Source organism: Lithobates pipiens, unplaced genomic scaffold (assembly GCF_037356315.1).
Source record: "Lithobates pipiens isolate NorthernLeopardFrog02 unplaced genomic scaffold, aLitPip1_a1.2 Scaffold_16, whole genome shotgun sequence".
In the NCBI taxonomy this organism is placed as follows: domain Eukaryota; kingdom Metazoa; phylum Chordata; class Amphibia; order Anura; family Ranidae; genus Lithobates; species Lithobates pipiens.
The window spans coordinates 635,393,400-635,410,910 of record NW_027507748.1 but is presented as its reverse complement, the minus strand read 5'-3'; the positions used below and the strand labels follow the sequence as shown (position 1 = coordinate 635,410,910).

The 17,511-nt window shown below is 45.0% G+C and overlaps 1 protein-coding gene across 2 annotated transcripts in view; it reads left to right on the top strand.

Moving 5' to 3' along the window:
• The window catches only part of WDFY2 (WD repeat and FYVE domain containing 2), a 151,406-nt gene that overhangs the window by 34,794 nt on the left and 99,101 nt on the right, over window positions 1-17,511 (top strand). The gene's annotated exons all lie outside the window — the stretch shown is intronic.

Below are 17,511 nucleotides of genomic sequence, written 5' to 3'. Positions count from 1 at the left end.
CTTAGGGTTATATCGCCCCTTTAGGAGAAAGTGTTAAAAACAGCAACACTTGCACAGTACCGCCAAGGGGGGCGGTCCTTCTGGCTACACCCCCTTACACTGCATCCAGCAGCTCAGTTTTCTACTGCCTAGTGTAGAAGGACCTGGCTCCCGGTGGGACCATTGGTCCTGGAAATTTTTTATTTTTTTTCTGCGTTTTTTTGATTCCTGTGATCTACAATCAACAGCCAGGCTGGGTGACAGGCTGGACAATATAGATCCTTGTAGTCTCCCAGCCTGGCCATCGAGTTTGAGCAGGCCCTAGCTATGCGCTGGGTCGGTTACGACCTTCCCTGTCGGATCCAGGGGCGGCCAGTGAGCTATATGCTCCGGGGCACACATATGATGGGCTACTGCTGTCTGTGTTGCAGTGTTCCGTGGCTGGCAGCCACCCCATACTGCTCAGGTGATGGGTCTGTCTGTGGAGTGTGTCCAGCAGTCCCTGCAGGAGGGGTAAGTATAGTTCCATTTGTCTCGGCAGGATGGAGCAGCTGGTCATTCCCTGGGAGGTTGTCTAGGGGGACTCTCACTCTCCCTTTCTTCTCTCCCTGTCCCTTCCCTCCTCCCCATGCTATGGGCCACTGTTTGACTGGGCACGTGGGGGTGCGGTGCATGTACCTGGCCGGGGGTCCTCCGGGGGGGGGGGCTCTGGGTTCTGGCAGGGGTCTGCGCTGGGTGTTGAGGGTCCGCTAATATGTCCTCTTCCCTGTTTCTTGGCCACGGTGGGCTGTTTGTGCTGTGTGAGACATGTGAGGAGGCCATCGCACACTCTGCGGCCATTTTCCTGGGGCCGCGGCCATTTTTTCAGACATTTTCTAGTAGTTTGGTGGCCATTTTCTTGGCGCCCTCAGACGTTTTTGCTGAGGTGGCTGGCAGCCATGTTCCAGTAGCCTCAGGTAGTTTTGCCTCTAGCGCTGGGTGCTTGTTTCCTTCTAGAACAGTGCGCTTTCCCACAGACACCTCATGGATGACACGGGAGAGCGGACAGTAGCAGCATAGCGCAGTACCTGGGTCAGGATGGTGAGTCCTGCTGGGGGCCCCTCAGTCTGTGGTAGCTAGGAGGGTGAACTTTTTGTGTGACTTGCCTTGGGTCCCTAAGTGGTGACAGGCGAGTGTGGGTCAGCATGGCGTCAGAAGCTGGCGTTTCTTCCCTAGACATCCCTATTATTGCAACTGGTTCACCTGCACCTGCGGTGTCTATGGACGCTCTGTCGGCGGTCCTGGAGGCCTTTGTTGCCAGGGTGCAAGTGGCATGCGGTTGCAAGGGGGGGTAGAAAACGCCCCCTCCCCCCACCGTTTTCTGGGGAAAGCTCTGATTCAGACTCGGGTCCCGCTGTGACAGGCGGCCCCTGTTCTGATGTATCAGAGGATGCGGACAAGGACCGTTTGGACAGTGAGGATGACTCCGTGTCCGGGTCAGCACAGGAAAAGTCGCTTGTAGGAGCACTTATTACAGCAGTGCGGGATACCCTAAAAAATGGAGGATACGGCGGGGGCATCTACAGAGATGTCGGTCCCTTTCGGGTCACACAAGCCGGCCCGCATGGCTAAGGTGTTTCCTTACCTAACTTATTTTAATAAGTTTATTTACAAGGCGTGGGGAAAACCGCAGCGGGTCTTTTCAGTCCCGAAGTGCATGGCGGTGCGTTACTCCTTTTGAGGAGAGTCTCCTGAAAAAAATGGACATCTCCTCCGATTGTTGTCGTCCCCCCCCCCCCCCCCCGGTATCCAGGTTAAATAAGGTAACCACGATTCCGGTGGAAGGGACTCCTGCTTTCAAGGACCCTGCTGACAGAAGGGCTGAGGCGGTTGCCCAGTCCATGTTTACCGTGGTGGGGGTCAGCATTGCGGCCAGTGTTTGCCATGGCCCTGGTGTCGCAGACACTTACTTGAATGGGCAAAATTGTTGCACCGTGAATTGGAGAAGCAATAGGCTTCCCCAGTCTGTGTGAAGCTGGCGGACTAGTTTGTGCAGGGCCTTAAGTATGTCTGTGATGTGGCCTTAGATATGGCCCCCTTGCTCTCTAGAGCCTCAGTAGCAGCAGTAGTGTTACGTTGCCTGATTTGGGTAAAATTGTGGTCTGCGGACCAGGCATCTAAGAAAGCACTGCCAGACTTGCCTTTCCAAGGAGAGAGGCTATTTGGAGTCTTGCTGGTTGACATTATTAAGAATGTTACTGGGGGTAAGAGTCTGCATGCTGAGGGACAAAAGCGTCCCTGGTTTCGCAAGCCAACCAAGCCTGCAAGCAAATCTGTTAACCCATGAAGGTTTGGCCCCGCCCGACTCTTGGTTTCTTCAGGGTACAAGATAGTTTCTTTCTTGTCCGCCAAACTGATATTTTATTTTTCCCCTTCAGCCTTCATCTGCTTCTGGCTCATTGGGAAGCCCTGTTTTGGGCAGTACAGGATCTGCTGCTGTGCGGGGTGATAGTACCTGTACTGACGCCGGAATGGTTTCAGGGATTCTACTCCAATCTGTTTGTAGACCCCAAGAAGGAAGGGTTCCGTCCGGTCCTGGACCTCAAGGCCCTCAACAGCTTTGTGAAAGTACAAAGGTTCAGGATGGAATCCGTTCGCTTAGTGGTCACTGCACTCCATCAGGGGGGTTTTCTGGCATCCTTGGACATCAAGGACGCATACTTGCATGTCCCCATATGCATGAAGTATCAGAAGTTTCTGCGATTTGCGGTCGGGGACGAGCACTACCAATTTGATCTTTTGGTCTAACATCGGCACAGAGGGTCTTCACCAAGGTGCTAGCCCCATTTTTGGCTTTGCTAAGGCAGCGAGGGATCGCAATCGCAGGTTATGTGGACAACCACCTTCTGAGGGCAGCTTCCGCCTCAGAATTAAGGGAGGATGTGGCAATCACCATGAAAACTCTTGTTTGGTTGGGTACTGAACCTACAGAAGTAGTGTTGGTGCCGACTCAACACCTGGAGTACTTGGGGCTGCTTCTGGACTCCTATGAGTCTTTCTTCCTTTGGACAAGCTGCAGACTCTTCAAGCTGCGGTGAAGTTGTTGGTGTCCCACAGGTGGTCGTCACTGCGTTTTTTTGTATGCGGGTCCTGGGTCTCATGGTTGCCACTTTCGAGGCGGTAACATATGCTCAATTCCACACTCAAGTCTTGCAAAAGGAGATCCTGTCAAGATGGGGCAAATCTCTGTTGTCACTGGATTGTCAAATTCCAGTGAGTCAGCTAGTCAATGACTCCCTGCTCGAGTGGCTGAGGTCGCTGGCTCTTCGGTCTGGGAAGTCGTTTTTTCCTCTTCATTGGACAGTGATCACAATGGATGCCAGCCTGACTGGTTGGGGTGGAGTTTGGGTCATACAGTGGACCCAGGAAGACTCCCGCCTGCTGATCAATGTTCTGGAACTTCGGGCTATCAGGCAGTGCCTCTCCACATGGTCGCAGAGGCTGCAGGGGCGTCCAGTCAGGATCCAGTCAGACAATGCTACGGCGGTGGCGTATTGTCAATCATCAAGGAGGAAAGGACAATGAGCTTGGCTGCAGCACTGGTGGACGCTCACATCCTGCGGTGGGCAGAGCGGCACATGCCAGCTCTGTCGGCCTTGTACATTCTAGGTGGAAAAAACTGGCAAGCATACTACCCAAGTTGTCAGATGCTGGACCAATGGTCGCTACATCCAGATGTATTTTGGCTCCTTTGCCTAAGGTGGGGCACGCCAGCTGTGGATCTCCTGGCTTCTCAACTCAGTCGGAAGGTAGGTTTTGTGCCCAGGTCAAAGGATCCCTGGGCAGACGTGGTAGACACGTTGGTGGCTCCATGGGGGCATTATCGACTGATTTATGCCCCCCCCCCACTCAAACTTCTACCACGTCTGCTTTGCAGAGTGGTGGCCAAGGGGATTGCGGTAATTTTGATTGCCCCAGATTGGCCTCGGCGTCCGTGGTACACCGACATAGTACGAATGGTAGCGGAAGTTCCTTGGCGACTGCCGATGTGAGAGGACCGTCTGTCGCAAGGTCCAATACTTCATCCTGCTTTACGATCACTAGCATTAACGGCATGGCTGTTGAAAGCCAGGTGCTAAGGGACCAAGGTCTGTCGGATTCGGTACTATATACTATGTTGAGGGCACTGAAGTCATTATCTCAGAAGATTTATTATCGTACGTTGAAGGCCTACATCTCCATGTGTGAGGAGATGGGGTGGCGTCCATGTACATATTCAGTTTCCAGGATCCTGCTGTTTATTTTATTTATTTATTTCTTTGGAGCAAGGGGTGGATCCAAAACTTGCATTTATCACCATTAAGGGGCAGATATCCGCTTTGGCTTTCTTTTTTCAGCGTTCCTTGGCGACTTATTCATTGGTGGGTTCGTTTTGTTCAGGGGGTTTGACATGTGGCCCCTCCGGTTCGACCACCACTACCTCCGTGCGATTTGAATCTGGTGCTCTCGTGCTTCAGAAACCGCTGTTTGAAAATATTAGGGTGATATTATCCCTTATTGACACTCTCTCAGAAAGTAGTCTTTCTAGTGGCTATTACATCTGCCAGGAGGGTTCCTGAGTTGGCGGCCTTGTCTTTCAAGTCTCTCTACTTGATCCTCCACAAGGATAAGGCAGTGCTGCGTCCGCAGCCTTCGTTTCTTCCAAACGTTGTTTCAGTCTTTCATCTAAATGAGGACATTGTGCTTCCGTCCTTATGTTCTCGGCCGTCACACCCCAAAGAGGTGGCTTTGCATTCCTTGGACGTCGTTCGGGCTCTGCAGATGCATCTGTCTGCTACGGCTCCTTTTCGGAGGTCGGACTCACTGTTTGTATAGGTGGCTGGTCCGAAGAAGGGACTGGCGGTCTCATTGGCCACAATCTATCGGTGGATCAGACAGATTGTAGTTCAGGCTTTTGCCATAAGGGGACGGGCGCCTCCTTTTACTGTCGGGGCGCATTCCACCAGGGCAATTTGTGCCTCTTGAGCTTTCCGACATAAAGCGTCCGTTTTCCAGGTGTGTAAGGCGGCAACCTGGTCGTCCGTTCACACTTTCACAAAATTTTACAAGGTTGATGTGAGTGCATCTTCGGATGCTTGCTTCGGCTGCAAGGTTTTACAGGCGGCTGTTTAAGGTTGTAACTCCTCCATTAAGGAGCTCTGGTTATGGGTGGAGTTATTGTTGTTTGCTGTTCCCACCCCTCCTTTCTTTGACACTGCTTGGGGACGTCACTAAGGTCAAGATGAAGATGCTGTGTCCGTCAGTGAATGTTAGCGAAAATAGGATTTTTGTACTCGCCGTTAAATCCTTTTCTCTGAAGTTCATTGATGGACACAGCACCCACCCCTCCTATCTATGTGTGTACTGCTTTTGACGAACTGAGCTGCTGGATGCAGTGTGAGGGGTTATAGCCAGTAGGACTGCCCCTGGGCGGTACTGTGCAAGTGTTGCTGTTTTTAACACGTTGTGCCTAGTCCTCTCCTAAAGGGGCAATATAATCCTAAGGTTAAAAAGAGCTGCTGTGTCCGTCGATGAACTTCATAGAAAAGGATTTTATGGTGAGTACAAAAATTCGTCTTCGTCTTCTTCGTCGTCTTCTTCGTCTTCTTCGTCTTCTTCGTCTTCTTCGTCTTCTTCGTCTTCTTCGTCTTCTTCGTCTTCTTCGTCTTCTTCGTCTTCTTCGTCTTCGTCTTCTTCGTCTTCTTCGTCTTCTCACAATTTTTCCAAGCTACATCCATGTTCATTTATTAAAGTGTTTGTTAACACCCCAAAAAAATAGATTTCCTGGTCCCTTAAAGCAGAACAACCATGCTACAGCTGACGACTGCCACAGCGTGGCTCGATAACTCTGGGAGGGCGTACTATGTCTTCCCGTGTGTGCTCCCCAGGGGGCATGATTCTGGGATTATCTGTGACCTCCGGGTCCTTCGGTAAATGGCTGCTGACAGCTGTTGTGACGGAGTGAGCACTTGTAAACAAACCGGCATCATGTCTGGTTCCTCTCTCCCCACTCTGTACCAATTGGTACAGTTTGAGAGGAGAGATCGGGTGCCCACAGCGTTACTCTGTGCCCATTGCAGGACTCATCCATCCTTGCTCAGCCATACCCAGCCATATCCCCGGCCGTGCTCGGCAATACCCAGCCATGCTTGTCCATTCCTCATTCTTGCCACTACAGTGCTACCACGTTGCCCATCAGTGTCTTTAAAAAAAAAGTGTAATAAGTACCGTAGTCAAATTAGATTTGACTGTTATGCCCCTAGAACATCTGATGGTACTCCCTGCATGTTGGGCCTCTGTATGTGGCCAGGCTATGGAAAAGTCTCCCACATGTGTTATCGCCATACTCAGGAGTAGGAGAATCTATTTTGGGGTGTCATTTTTGGTATGTACATACTATGTGTTAGAAATATTGTATAAATGGACAACTTTTGTGTGGAAAATAAATAAAATGCGTTTTCATTTTCTTTCCACATTTTCCAAAAACTTGTAGAAAAAAAAGACATGTTCAAAAGACTCACTCTGCTTCATAGATTATACTTTGGGGTGTATTTCTTTCCAAAATAGTGTCATTTTTGGGGCATTTGCATTGCCCTGGTGCTCCAGAGCCTTCAAAAGTGAAAGAGGTAGTTAAGAAATTATATGTGTAATTTATGCTCCTAGAACACCTGACGGTGCTCCCTGCATGTTGGGTCTCTGTATGTGGTCAGGCTATGTGTAAGTCTCACATGTGGCATCGCCATACTCTGGAGGAGTAGCAGAATGTGTTTTGGGGTGTAATTTGTGATATGCATATGCTGTGTGTGAGAAATAACCTGCTAATATGACAATTTTGTGAAAAAAGAAATCTAAATTTTGCAAAGAATTGTGGGGAAAAAATTACAAATTCAAACTCACCATGCCTTTTACTAAATGCCTTGGAATGTCTACTTTCCAAAAAGGGGTCATTTTGGGGGGTATTTATACTTTTCTGGCTTGTTAGGCCCCTTTCACACATGCGGACAGTATGTCCGTATTTCATCCATCCATTTGCGGATGAAATATGGATATACATGCATCACTATGGGATAGCGGGTGTCTGTGGATGAACACCAGATATCGTCTGCCTCCGCAATTGTCCGATTCTGCAGACGGAGGAAAATCCTATTTTTCTATCCGTCTGCAGAGCGGATCGGATGAACACGGACAGGCGGTCGGTGTTCATCCGATCCCCCATAGAGGAGAACGGAGAGCTGACAGGGCGGTCCCGGGACCGCCCTGTCCGCCGCTGCCTCAGTGGGGACAACTGATCGATCCCCGCTGAGCGGGCGGATCATTACTGATCCGTCCCGTGTGAAAGGGGCTTTGGGGTCTCAAGAAATTAGTCATTACTTCAGGTGGGATCAGTTTTCAGAAATTGGCACCATAGCTTGTAGACTCTATAACTTTCACAAAGACCGAATAATATCCACAGTTTTTGGTTATATTTATCAAAGATATGTAGCAGTATAAATTTTGGCCAAAATTTATGAAGAAAAATTAATAATTTGCCAAATTTTTATAACGAAACGAAAAAAAGCTTTTTATTTTTTTTACAGCATTTTTGGTCTTTTTTTTTTTTTCTTTTTATAGGACAAAAAAGAAAAAAACAGCGGTGATTAAATACCACCAAAATAAAGCTTTGTGTGAAAAAAAGGACAAAAATTTCATATGGGTACAGTGTTACATGTCTGAGTAATTATCATTCAAAATGTGTGAGCACTCAAAGCTGAAAATTGGTCTGCTTAGAAAGGGGGTGTAAGTGGTTAAACGGCACAGTGCTAGTGCTGTGTAATCTGCAACCCTCTAAACTGTAAAAAATAAATTAAAAAATCCCTGTATCTGCCACTTCCTGTATCCCCCTCTCTATACTGACCGTGAAAATTAGGGCTGCTGAGCCCTGACCACCATGGTCAGTGCTTCCCTCCATCATACGCAGCTGTCCTCTTTGCTCTCTCCTCCCCCCCTCACATCCTCCTTCCTGCCTGTCAGTTCAATGTCTGTGTATCTCCGTCTCCACCCCCTCGCCCCTATTAACAAAATTAAAAATGTTACATGCTCGCTCCCAGCCCCTCTATGCTATCCTGGCATAGCACACTGCATTACTCTTTTATAAAAAATGAGCATTGTAAATACTGATTTACCTCTGTCTCCAGCCAGTCACGTGACTCTCAGCCAGTTTCCAGGGCTACAGCAGGAGGGGCTAAGCTGCCATGTGATGTCTGAGGGAGATCACGGCCCCTCCTGCAGAAGCCAACCATTGGAGCTGCACAGCGGCTGCGAGTCATGTGACCAGCCTGAAGACCACTCTAAATCAGTATTTACAATGCTCATTTTTCTAAAAGACTAATGCAGTGAGCTATGCCGGGCTCTAATTGAGGGTCTGGCAGTGTTTGAGTTACATAGATTAACCACTTCAATACAGGGCACTTTCACCCCCTTCCTTCCCAGCCCAATTTTCAGCTTTCAGCGCTCTAGCGCTTTCAGTGACAATTGCGCGGTCATGCTACACTGTACCCAAATGAAATTGTTATCATTTTGTTCGCACAAATAGAGCTTTATTTTGGTGTTATTTATTCACGACTCCGTTTTTTTTTTTTTGCGATATATAAGCGCAAAAAAAGCGGAAATTTGGGAAAAAAACTATATTTTCTTTTTTCTATTTGAAAAGAAATCCAATAAAATCAAATTTTGTCATAAATTTAAGCCAAAATGTATTCTGCTACATGTTTTTGGTAAAAAAAATTCCGTTAAGTGTATAATAATTGGTTTGTGTGATCACGGACATATGTACGCAAATGATCATGTACATATGTGTGCAGGTGATCACGTACATATGTGTGCAGATAATCATTGGGACATGTGATTTTAGTGGGACATATGTGGGGGACATGTTTTTATTATTAGGGACATGTGTTTTTATTATTTGGGGACATGTATGTTTTGGGGACATGTGTGTTTTGGGGACATATGTGGGGACTGTGTTTTCACTGTGTGGTGTGTTGTGTGTTTACACTACACTGATGATCAGTGAGTAAAAAGCTGTGAAAAGCAGCCCATACTCACTGATCATCAGCCGGCTGCAGCGTTCTGCTCTCCTCTTCTCAGCGGTGACTTCCGTGTGAGGAGAGGAGAGCCGATTGCCTAGCAACCGGCTGTTTGTTTACATCACATGACGGCCGTGATTGGACACGGCCGTCATGTGATCAGGAGGGCCAATCACAGAGCCCTCCTGCCGATCTGAGATGTGCCGTGTCCGGGTGACACGAGCACATCGGGATCGCGCCGCTGCGCGGGCGCGCGCGCGCGCGATCCCGCTGCTCCTGAATGACGTTCCTGAACGTCCTATCAGGAGCAGGCGGCTCCCACCCGGCCGTATATATACATTGGCCGGGTGGGAAGTGGTTAACAAACAAACCCTTAAGAATTAAAGTGGTTTTAAAGTTGGAAGGTTTGTTTATCTTAATGCATTCTATGCGTTAAGATAAAGTCTTCTGTGTGCAGCAGCCCCCTAATACTTACCTGAGGTCCATCTATGTCCAGCGATATCCACAAGTATTTTAGCCGCCTGGGACTCTCCCTCCTGATTGGCTGAGACAATCAAAGTCAGTTAGCCAATTGGGAGGGAGAGGGGTCAGGGCCAAACCACAACTCTGTGTTTGAATGGACACACGGAGCTGCAGCTCAGCTTTGGTGCCACTGTTTCGTCAGAATCGGCGACCCATCAGATTAGGTAGCGGAAGTGACGTTCCGTCGACTGATCATGTGTTCCACTGCTACCAGGCTTGCTCATCTGACAGAACACCTGCAGTCAAAAGAAGGCAGCGGACATCTTGGGACATCCAGGTACGTCTTTAATTTTAGAGTAATTTTAGCAATAAAGTGAGCGTATATAAATATAATATATTCACATCTGGGATGCTGTTTGGATGTTTAATTTTGAAAGCCTAAAAGTTTAGCACAGAGAAGTGTGGGGTGTACCAGCATGGCATCCACCACATACCTACTGCTGGTGTCCAGCTTCTTTCAAAATGTACCTCAAAACAACATCACAGATGTCAGTAGACTATATTTATTTATATACGTTCACTTTATTGCTAAAATTACTCTAGACGTAGCTGGGTGTACGAAGATGTCTGCTGCCTTCTTCTCATTGCAAGTGTTCTGTCAGATGAGCAAACTTGGTAGAGGTGGACGCATGCGCAGCTGACGGAACGTCACTTCTGTTACCTAATCTGACGGGTCGCCGATTCTGACAAAACACCCCCATAGCAAAGCTGCTTGCCACAGGGGCACTTGACAGGAGGGAGAGGCCAGGAATTCAGAAGAGGAGGATCTGGGCTGCTCTGTGCAAATCCACTGCAACAGGGCAGGTAAGCATAATGTGTTTGCATAGAAAAAGAAATGAGACTTTACAATCGCTTCCTTTGGATTGAGCATGAGAAACTAAAGAATTGTGATTTCATGCTTCATTCAGGTTCTAGTAGCCAATTTCTAGGCCCGAGTACTGTCATGTGACTGGGGAACTGATGTTTTTGCCCCCCCCCCCCCCCCCCAGGTAGCCAAGGCCAGTCAATTCAGTGCTGATTCCAGAGCAGGTAGAAGCAGTAAAGCTTTATTCACACTTGTATGACTCAAGTAACTTTGGAGTGCAACTTTGACGCAAATTTGGATAGGCGCAAGTTTGACGCAACTTGGGTTTTGACCAATGATAATGGACAGCTGTTGCACAACTGTCGGATGTATAACATTTCAGGTGATCCTTTCATAAAATTTGAGGGTTTACATTGCAGTCCATGGCACTCGAGTTACATGAAAGTCGGACCAAATTAGTGCAGGAGCCTTTTAAAAAATCACATCATATTTGAACTGTTGTCATTGAAAAACATGGTGTGTGACTTGTCATGCGACTTTGGACACTAAAATCACATGACAATAAATAGACATAAATAGAGCGCCTCAAATAGAGAGCACATGAAGGTGAAACTTATTTTGCCTGCCTGGGAAAGGTTAGCCCCTGTACACACGGTCGGACATTCTGCCAACCAAATCCGACGGATTGTGTCAGAAACTGTTGCATAAACACGGTCGGACCAAGTTGTCGGAAAATCCGATTGTACATAACGTGATGACGTTATTTCGTTACGACAGGACTACGTTCAGGCTAGTAGACAATAGCTTTGGTGTAAGAATTTGATCTGAGAATGCGTGGCACTTTGTCCGATCGTAATTCTCTACACACGATCGGAGTATGTCCGATCGGACCAGTTTGTCGGAAAATATTTCCAACAAGTTGGAAAATTGGGTCCGACGGATATTCCGACAGAAACAGTCCGATGAATACCACACACAGTCGGATTATCCGACAACACGGTCCGATAGGACACATTCCGACGGATTCTCCAACCGTGTGTACAAGGGCTTACAGTGTTTCAGTGGTTTTGTGTATCATATGCTCATTTGGTCAGCTGAATGTGTAGTAAGTTACATAAAAGTAAATCGCCACCTTTCGCATGGAAAAAATTATTTGATACCGTGCAAGAATATATTCCTGTGTACTTTTTATTTTAGATACTAAAAAACATCCCGGAAACGTTTGCTCGGATATTGGAAAATGAGTGCCACATGGGAGGTTCTTTATGAACACGTACTCTGTCTGAAACTCCAGCCAAAAGATTTGGAGTGGGGAAGGGTTAGAAACTATGGCAATTCAACTCATTGGGGGAGATTTCCTCTCATTTCTTGGTGACCCCTTTTCCTGATCCTGATGGGGTGTTTTTGAACAGGAAATGAGGGTAAATAACTGCCTTGGGGGACACATGCAGCAATACAAACTTACCAGAGGCTCCAACCCCTCTCATTTTCTACAAAGCTAAAAAAAAAAAAAAAAAAAAGTCTGTAGTTAGAACAGACGTCTAAATCTTGACTGCTCTTGGATTTTCAATTACATCTCCATGTGATTTGCAAATACGTTGCATAATGTACCCCCCAGTACAAGAATACATTCCTGGTTTTTGTCAGCAGGCCAGGCATTGTAGGTTTTTTTTTCCCCAACAAATGATATGCTTCTGATTCCTATGCTGAAACAATGGTGTTTTGTTCTCCGTGGTTCAACACTTCCATGTTGTTGAAGACCAGCTACGGTCATTGCACACATCTCAGTAATACATAAGCTATATATCCTAATTGTACACTACAGGGCATAGGCTGGATATTCATAGACCCCCTGGGTTATAGGCAGGTGATTGGACACAGGCAAAGCTTTGCTGGACCCACCTCCTGGGTGTACCCCTATAACCATTCCCCACTGTGTGAGACAGTTTTACTGCTCATGTCTTAAAGAGGTGTCAAACAATTTTATCGTGGTCGGCATCAGTATTACGGTTGCCCTCAAAGGGACGGTTGTATCTCTTGTACCTCGTGCACGCAGTGAGTTTTTTTTTAAATTGGAAACCAATCAGCTAAACGGGGAAAAAAAAAATTAAGAGCTCACTGTACCAACTATGCAATATTAGTGCAAAGATCTCCCACTGACCTATTTTTATTATGAATCCCCTCTCCCTTTCCCCCCACACGAACACGCCGGTCTGGGCTGGCAGGCATTGGGGAAATGATTTTCTTCACTCGTTAATTATTTTACTTTGGATTTTTCAATAATCTCATTACTATCCTCTCATCTCAACAATAGAAGAGTGCATTCTGCTTAGTAAAACCTTGGGTCCAGATATATGGCTGCATCAAATACAGTTCTACAAAGTATCTAAAAGAGTTCCATTCTGATTATGAACAGCAACAAAATGTTAATTACTTCCCATCGGAGCCAATTCTGACACTTCGCTCCTACGTGTAAAAATTTACTTTTTTTTGTGCTAGAAAATTACTTGGGAACCCCAAACATTCCATTGTCAGCTTGTTTAGTAAGGTCCCATTCATACTCTGTGTAGTTACCTGTGTTTTTCTGCATGAAAACAGGTAACTGTACAATGTGTCAGTGGAAGGGCATGGTTGATGGAAAAGAGCTGGCTGGGGCCACCGAACGTCGCACCTTGGTCGGGTTGGTAGAGCGGCATCAACGGATGTAGCATTACCAATACCACTAGATGAGCAAGTTAGAAGCCAGCACCCCTCATACCTGAGTATCGGAGCTGGGGAAAGTGTCCTCTTTATTTGAGCAGTGCTAGAAGCATCTCCGGTCACAGATTGAAGCCAATGGGTCAAAGAAATAGGCAGGCAATTGTCATATGTACAAAGAGGTCTACAATGGTAGCCCCATATGACTCTGTAATGTTGGGGCAGTGCTACATCTTATGCCGCATGCACATGACCGGACTTTTCGACGGACTTGGTCCGGCGGACTGGAATCCATCGGACAATAGTGTGTGGGCTCTAGCTGACTTTTTCTTCCCAAAAGTCCAGCGGACCTAGAAATAAAACTTGCTTCAAATCTTTCTGACGGACTTGAGTCTGGTCGAAAAATCCGGGCAGTCTGTGTGCTGGTCTGACGGACTAAAACCGATGCTAGGGCAGCTACTGGCTATGAACTTCCTTGTACTACGTCATCACGTTCGAATCCGTCTGACTTTTGGAGTGATCGTGTGTGGCCAAGTCCATTCATTTGAATGTCCGGCGGACCTCAGCTGCAAAGTCCATCGGATTGACGGACTTGGTCCAGCAGACCAAGTCCGGTTGTGTGTACATGGCAATAGACATTGACAACAGCAGAGTCTGTAAGCTGCTACAATAGCATTAGGGCCCATTAATGTTTTTGACTGTGTGTTTACATGCATTTGCAGCAAGTTTGATGCTCGCTTGAATGCGTTTTGCATACGTTTTTGTGCTGCATTTAGCACTACGTTTGCATTGCATTTTTCAATACATTTTTGGACTTGGTTTTCCTTGCTTAAAGGGGCACGGTGCAGGGCATTTGAAGCGCGTTTCCTGCATTTGTGGTGCGGAAAAATGCAGCATGCTCTATTTTTATTTATTTTTTAACTGCGCTGACCTGCACTATAGTCGTGTGACCTATGTCCATAGGATTACCTTTGATTTTGGGCTGTCTATGCAGTTTGAGTGCAGTTTAAAATGCAGCCAACTGCGTTCAATGTGAAAGGGCCCTTTCACACTGAACGCAGTTAGCTGCATTTTGAACTGCACTCCAATTACATAGACCACCCAAAATCAAAGTAATCCTATGGACATGGGTCACATGACTATAGTGCAGTTCAGCGCACTTAAAAAAAAATAAAAATAAAATAAAAATAGAGCATGCTGCATTTTTCCGCACCACACCCCTTTTAAGCCAAGACACCGAAGCCCAAAAACGTATAGAAAAATGCACTGTAAACGAAGTTCTAAATGCTGCACAAGACGCATGCAAAATGCATTCAAGCGCGTGTCACATGCATGCAAACATGCAGTCAAAAAAGCGCATTTGTGTGCAGTTTCTGTTATGAAAGGGCCTTTAGTCGACTGACTGCTTACAACCTATGCCGGTTACATTTTTATACAATTTATTTTCCTTGCCCTCCTCCCATTGGCTCAATTGGACCTCGTTTTTTGTCCCTACCTTGGACCTCCAATAATTTGATTAAAATGAACGTCTTGACCAAAAACACTCTGGATATACAAATATACATGATATTGTTATTAAAAAAAAAAAAAAAAAAAAAAAAAGTTTTCATACAATCTGATAACGTCTGCTTTTGTTTAAAGCCAAACATAGGAGATAATGAATTGTTTTATCGTCCGCCCTGTTGGCTAGATGAATTCCCTTCTGGGGTAGAGGGTTACCTATGCACTGAGCTCAGGATAGCATGGCTCTTATTTTTAGCTCGCTCACATTTCAACTCATATATGTGTCTGTCAATCCTATTTCTGTCAATTCCTTTTAGATGTCAGTTGTGTATCCTCAAAATACCTTGTTCCTGCTGCTTTATTTAGCCATATTCGGTCTTTCTTTCTGTCTTACTGACTTTAAGTAATACAAGACAATTGTATCCTTCTGCCTAAGCAGAAGATGGAATAACATACTGCATGCCTGCTTCTTTTATATACAATGGGGAACCGTTATTACAGCATGAAGTGCCTGTATGAGACGCTTTAAATAGAATACAGTATAATATTCTCTAATTCTTCTTTTATTTTTTTCATAGATGTGTTTTGTAACTATTTTCTTTCTTGAAAACAAAAAAATATTTCTCTATACAATAAAAAAATATTATATTAAAATATATCTCTAATGCTATAAAAAAGGAAGTGTCATTTTTTTTTTTTTTTACCAATAAAGCTAAATGGGTTCATGTGTTTTTTTTTTTTTTTTTTTTTTAATTGATGACTTTTATAAAATTTTCTGTTATAAAACAAAAAATATAGACACAACAAAGGACATTGTATATTGCCAACTGCTGACCAAGTTTCAAGAGAAATAAAGATCTAAGAGTGTTTGACTTGTATCTGCAAGTTAGAAGCAGATAACAGTTGCAACATGTTCCATAAACCATATAAAGAAAACCAGTCTAGTATTATGGACAAAATCCATCAAACCCAATCCCAAAAGGGCTGTTTGAAACTGAACAAGGTCCAGGGATAAAGTTCAGTACCCAGAACGATGCCATTGTATAGAAACCAGAGAACAACCGAGAAAGAGAGAGAGAAATAGGGAGAGACCTGAGCTACTCACTCCTGGGAGGTAGAAAGTGCCAGAACTATGACCAGCAAGAGATCGTATAGCCTCAAGGGGGTCCTTTCGCAAATGCCAGGGCTCCCATATCACGTTATGATGCTCTATTGTATCAGCAAGACGTGCTGTGAGGGACATTAATCTCCACGTCCTTGCACGTTCCTTTGTTTCAAAGCTAACCCGATGCCTGTCTGCTTTTATCATTTTATCATTTTTTTTTATCTGCTTTTATCATTGTACAGTCCCAAAAAAAAATCGCAGATTGCCGCCATTGCTAGTAAAAATAAAATAAAAAAAAATGCCATAAATCTATCCTGTATTTTGTAGACTCTATAACTTTTGCGTAAACCAATCAATATACGCTTATTGCGATTTCTGTTTTAAAAAAAAAAAGTGTACAATACGCTTTCTGTAGAATACAAAGTGTAGAATACAAGAATACATATCGGCCTAAACTGAGGAAAAAATGTTTTTTTTTTTTTAAAGTGGGATAGTTATTATAGCAAAAAGGAAAAGATATTTTGTTTTTTAAATTGTCGCTCTTTTGTTTATAGTGCAAAAAATAAAAACCGCAGAGGTGATCAAATACCACCAAAAGAAAGCTCTATTTGTGGAAAAAAAAAGATGTCAATTTTGTTTTGGGTACAGCATCGCACGACCATGCAATTAGTTAAAGCGACGTAGTGCCATATCGCAAAAAATGGCCTGGTCATTGAGCAGCCAAATCTTCCGGGGCTGAAGCGGTATAAAAAAAAAAACACTAACGTTTTTTTTTACAGGTTACATGTTTAGAGTTACAGAGGAGGTCTAGTGCTATAATTATTGCTTTCGCTCTAATGTTTGGGGCGTATGTAACGTGTGTATCTGTGTGATACTAGCCCAGGGGTCTTCAAACTATGGCCCTCCAGTTGTTCAGGAACTACAATTCCCATCATGCCTAGTCATGTCTGTGAATGTCAGAGTTTTACAATGCCTCCTGGGATGTGTAGTTCCAGCAACATCTGGAGAGCTATAGTTTGAAGATTCCTGTACTAGCCGGGGGCTCACCAGTCACTAACCTTACCGCACGTCCCTGTTACACATTGCAAGAAATATCGTTGTGTATGTGTTTTTTTTATTTTTTTTTTTTTTTTTTTTTTATCTACCTGGAGTTTAGCTTTAAGCATTAATTTTTACTGCATGTGTGGACTATAGCTAGATTTAATAGTGAAGATTTTTTATATATATATATATATATATATATATATATATATATCTATATCTCCTTTATCGGAAATGAGAATCAACTTTGACTTCCTGTTTAATACCAATAAAAGCAGTTCTGCTTCCAACTTCTATTAACCCTGTAGTCTTGTGTACTGTAAACTTGCACTGCCTGCTGTAGAGAATCCTCACTTCCTCTTAGTGGGGTGACTGTATGTCCTTGACAATGATAGGAAATGAGCACGGCCAGTTTCAAGAGATGATTCAGCCGTTTTTTGGGAACCTTTATATCTCAGCAGTTCCCTGGCTGATAGAAGTTTGAATATTGCTACATGCATCCCTAGTATGATCAAACTGTTATGAGCAGCTTACGGCTGCATTAACACCTGAGCGTTTTCAGCTCGTAAAGCGCCAGAAAAGACGCCCAACAAGCCAAATCCCTTCATTTAAATGGCCCCTGTTCACATCTGAGCGTTTTGTAGCCTGAAGCAAAATGCCTGAAGCTCAAAGTACATGAGCTTCTTTTTGGGCAATTACAGGCGTTTTTCTGCTTTTTACATTGGTGACCTTTTTCACCTGTGCAAAATTGTGCCAAAAACACGCAACTTTCTGCC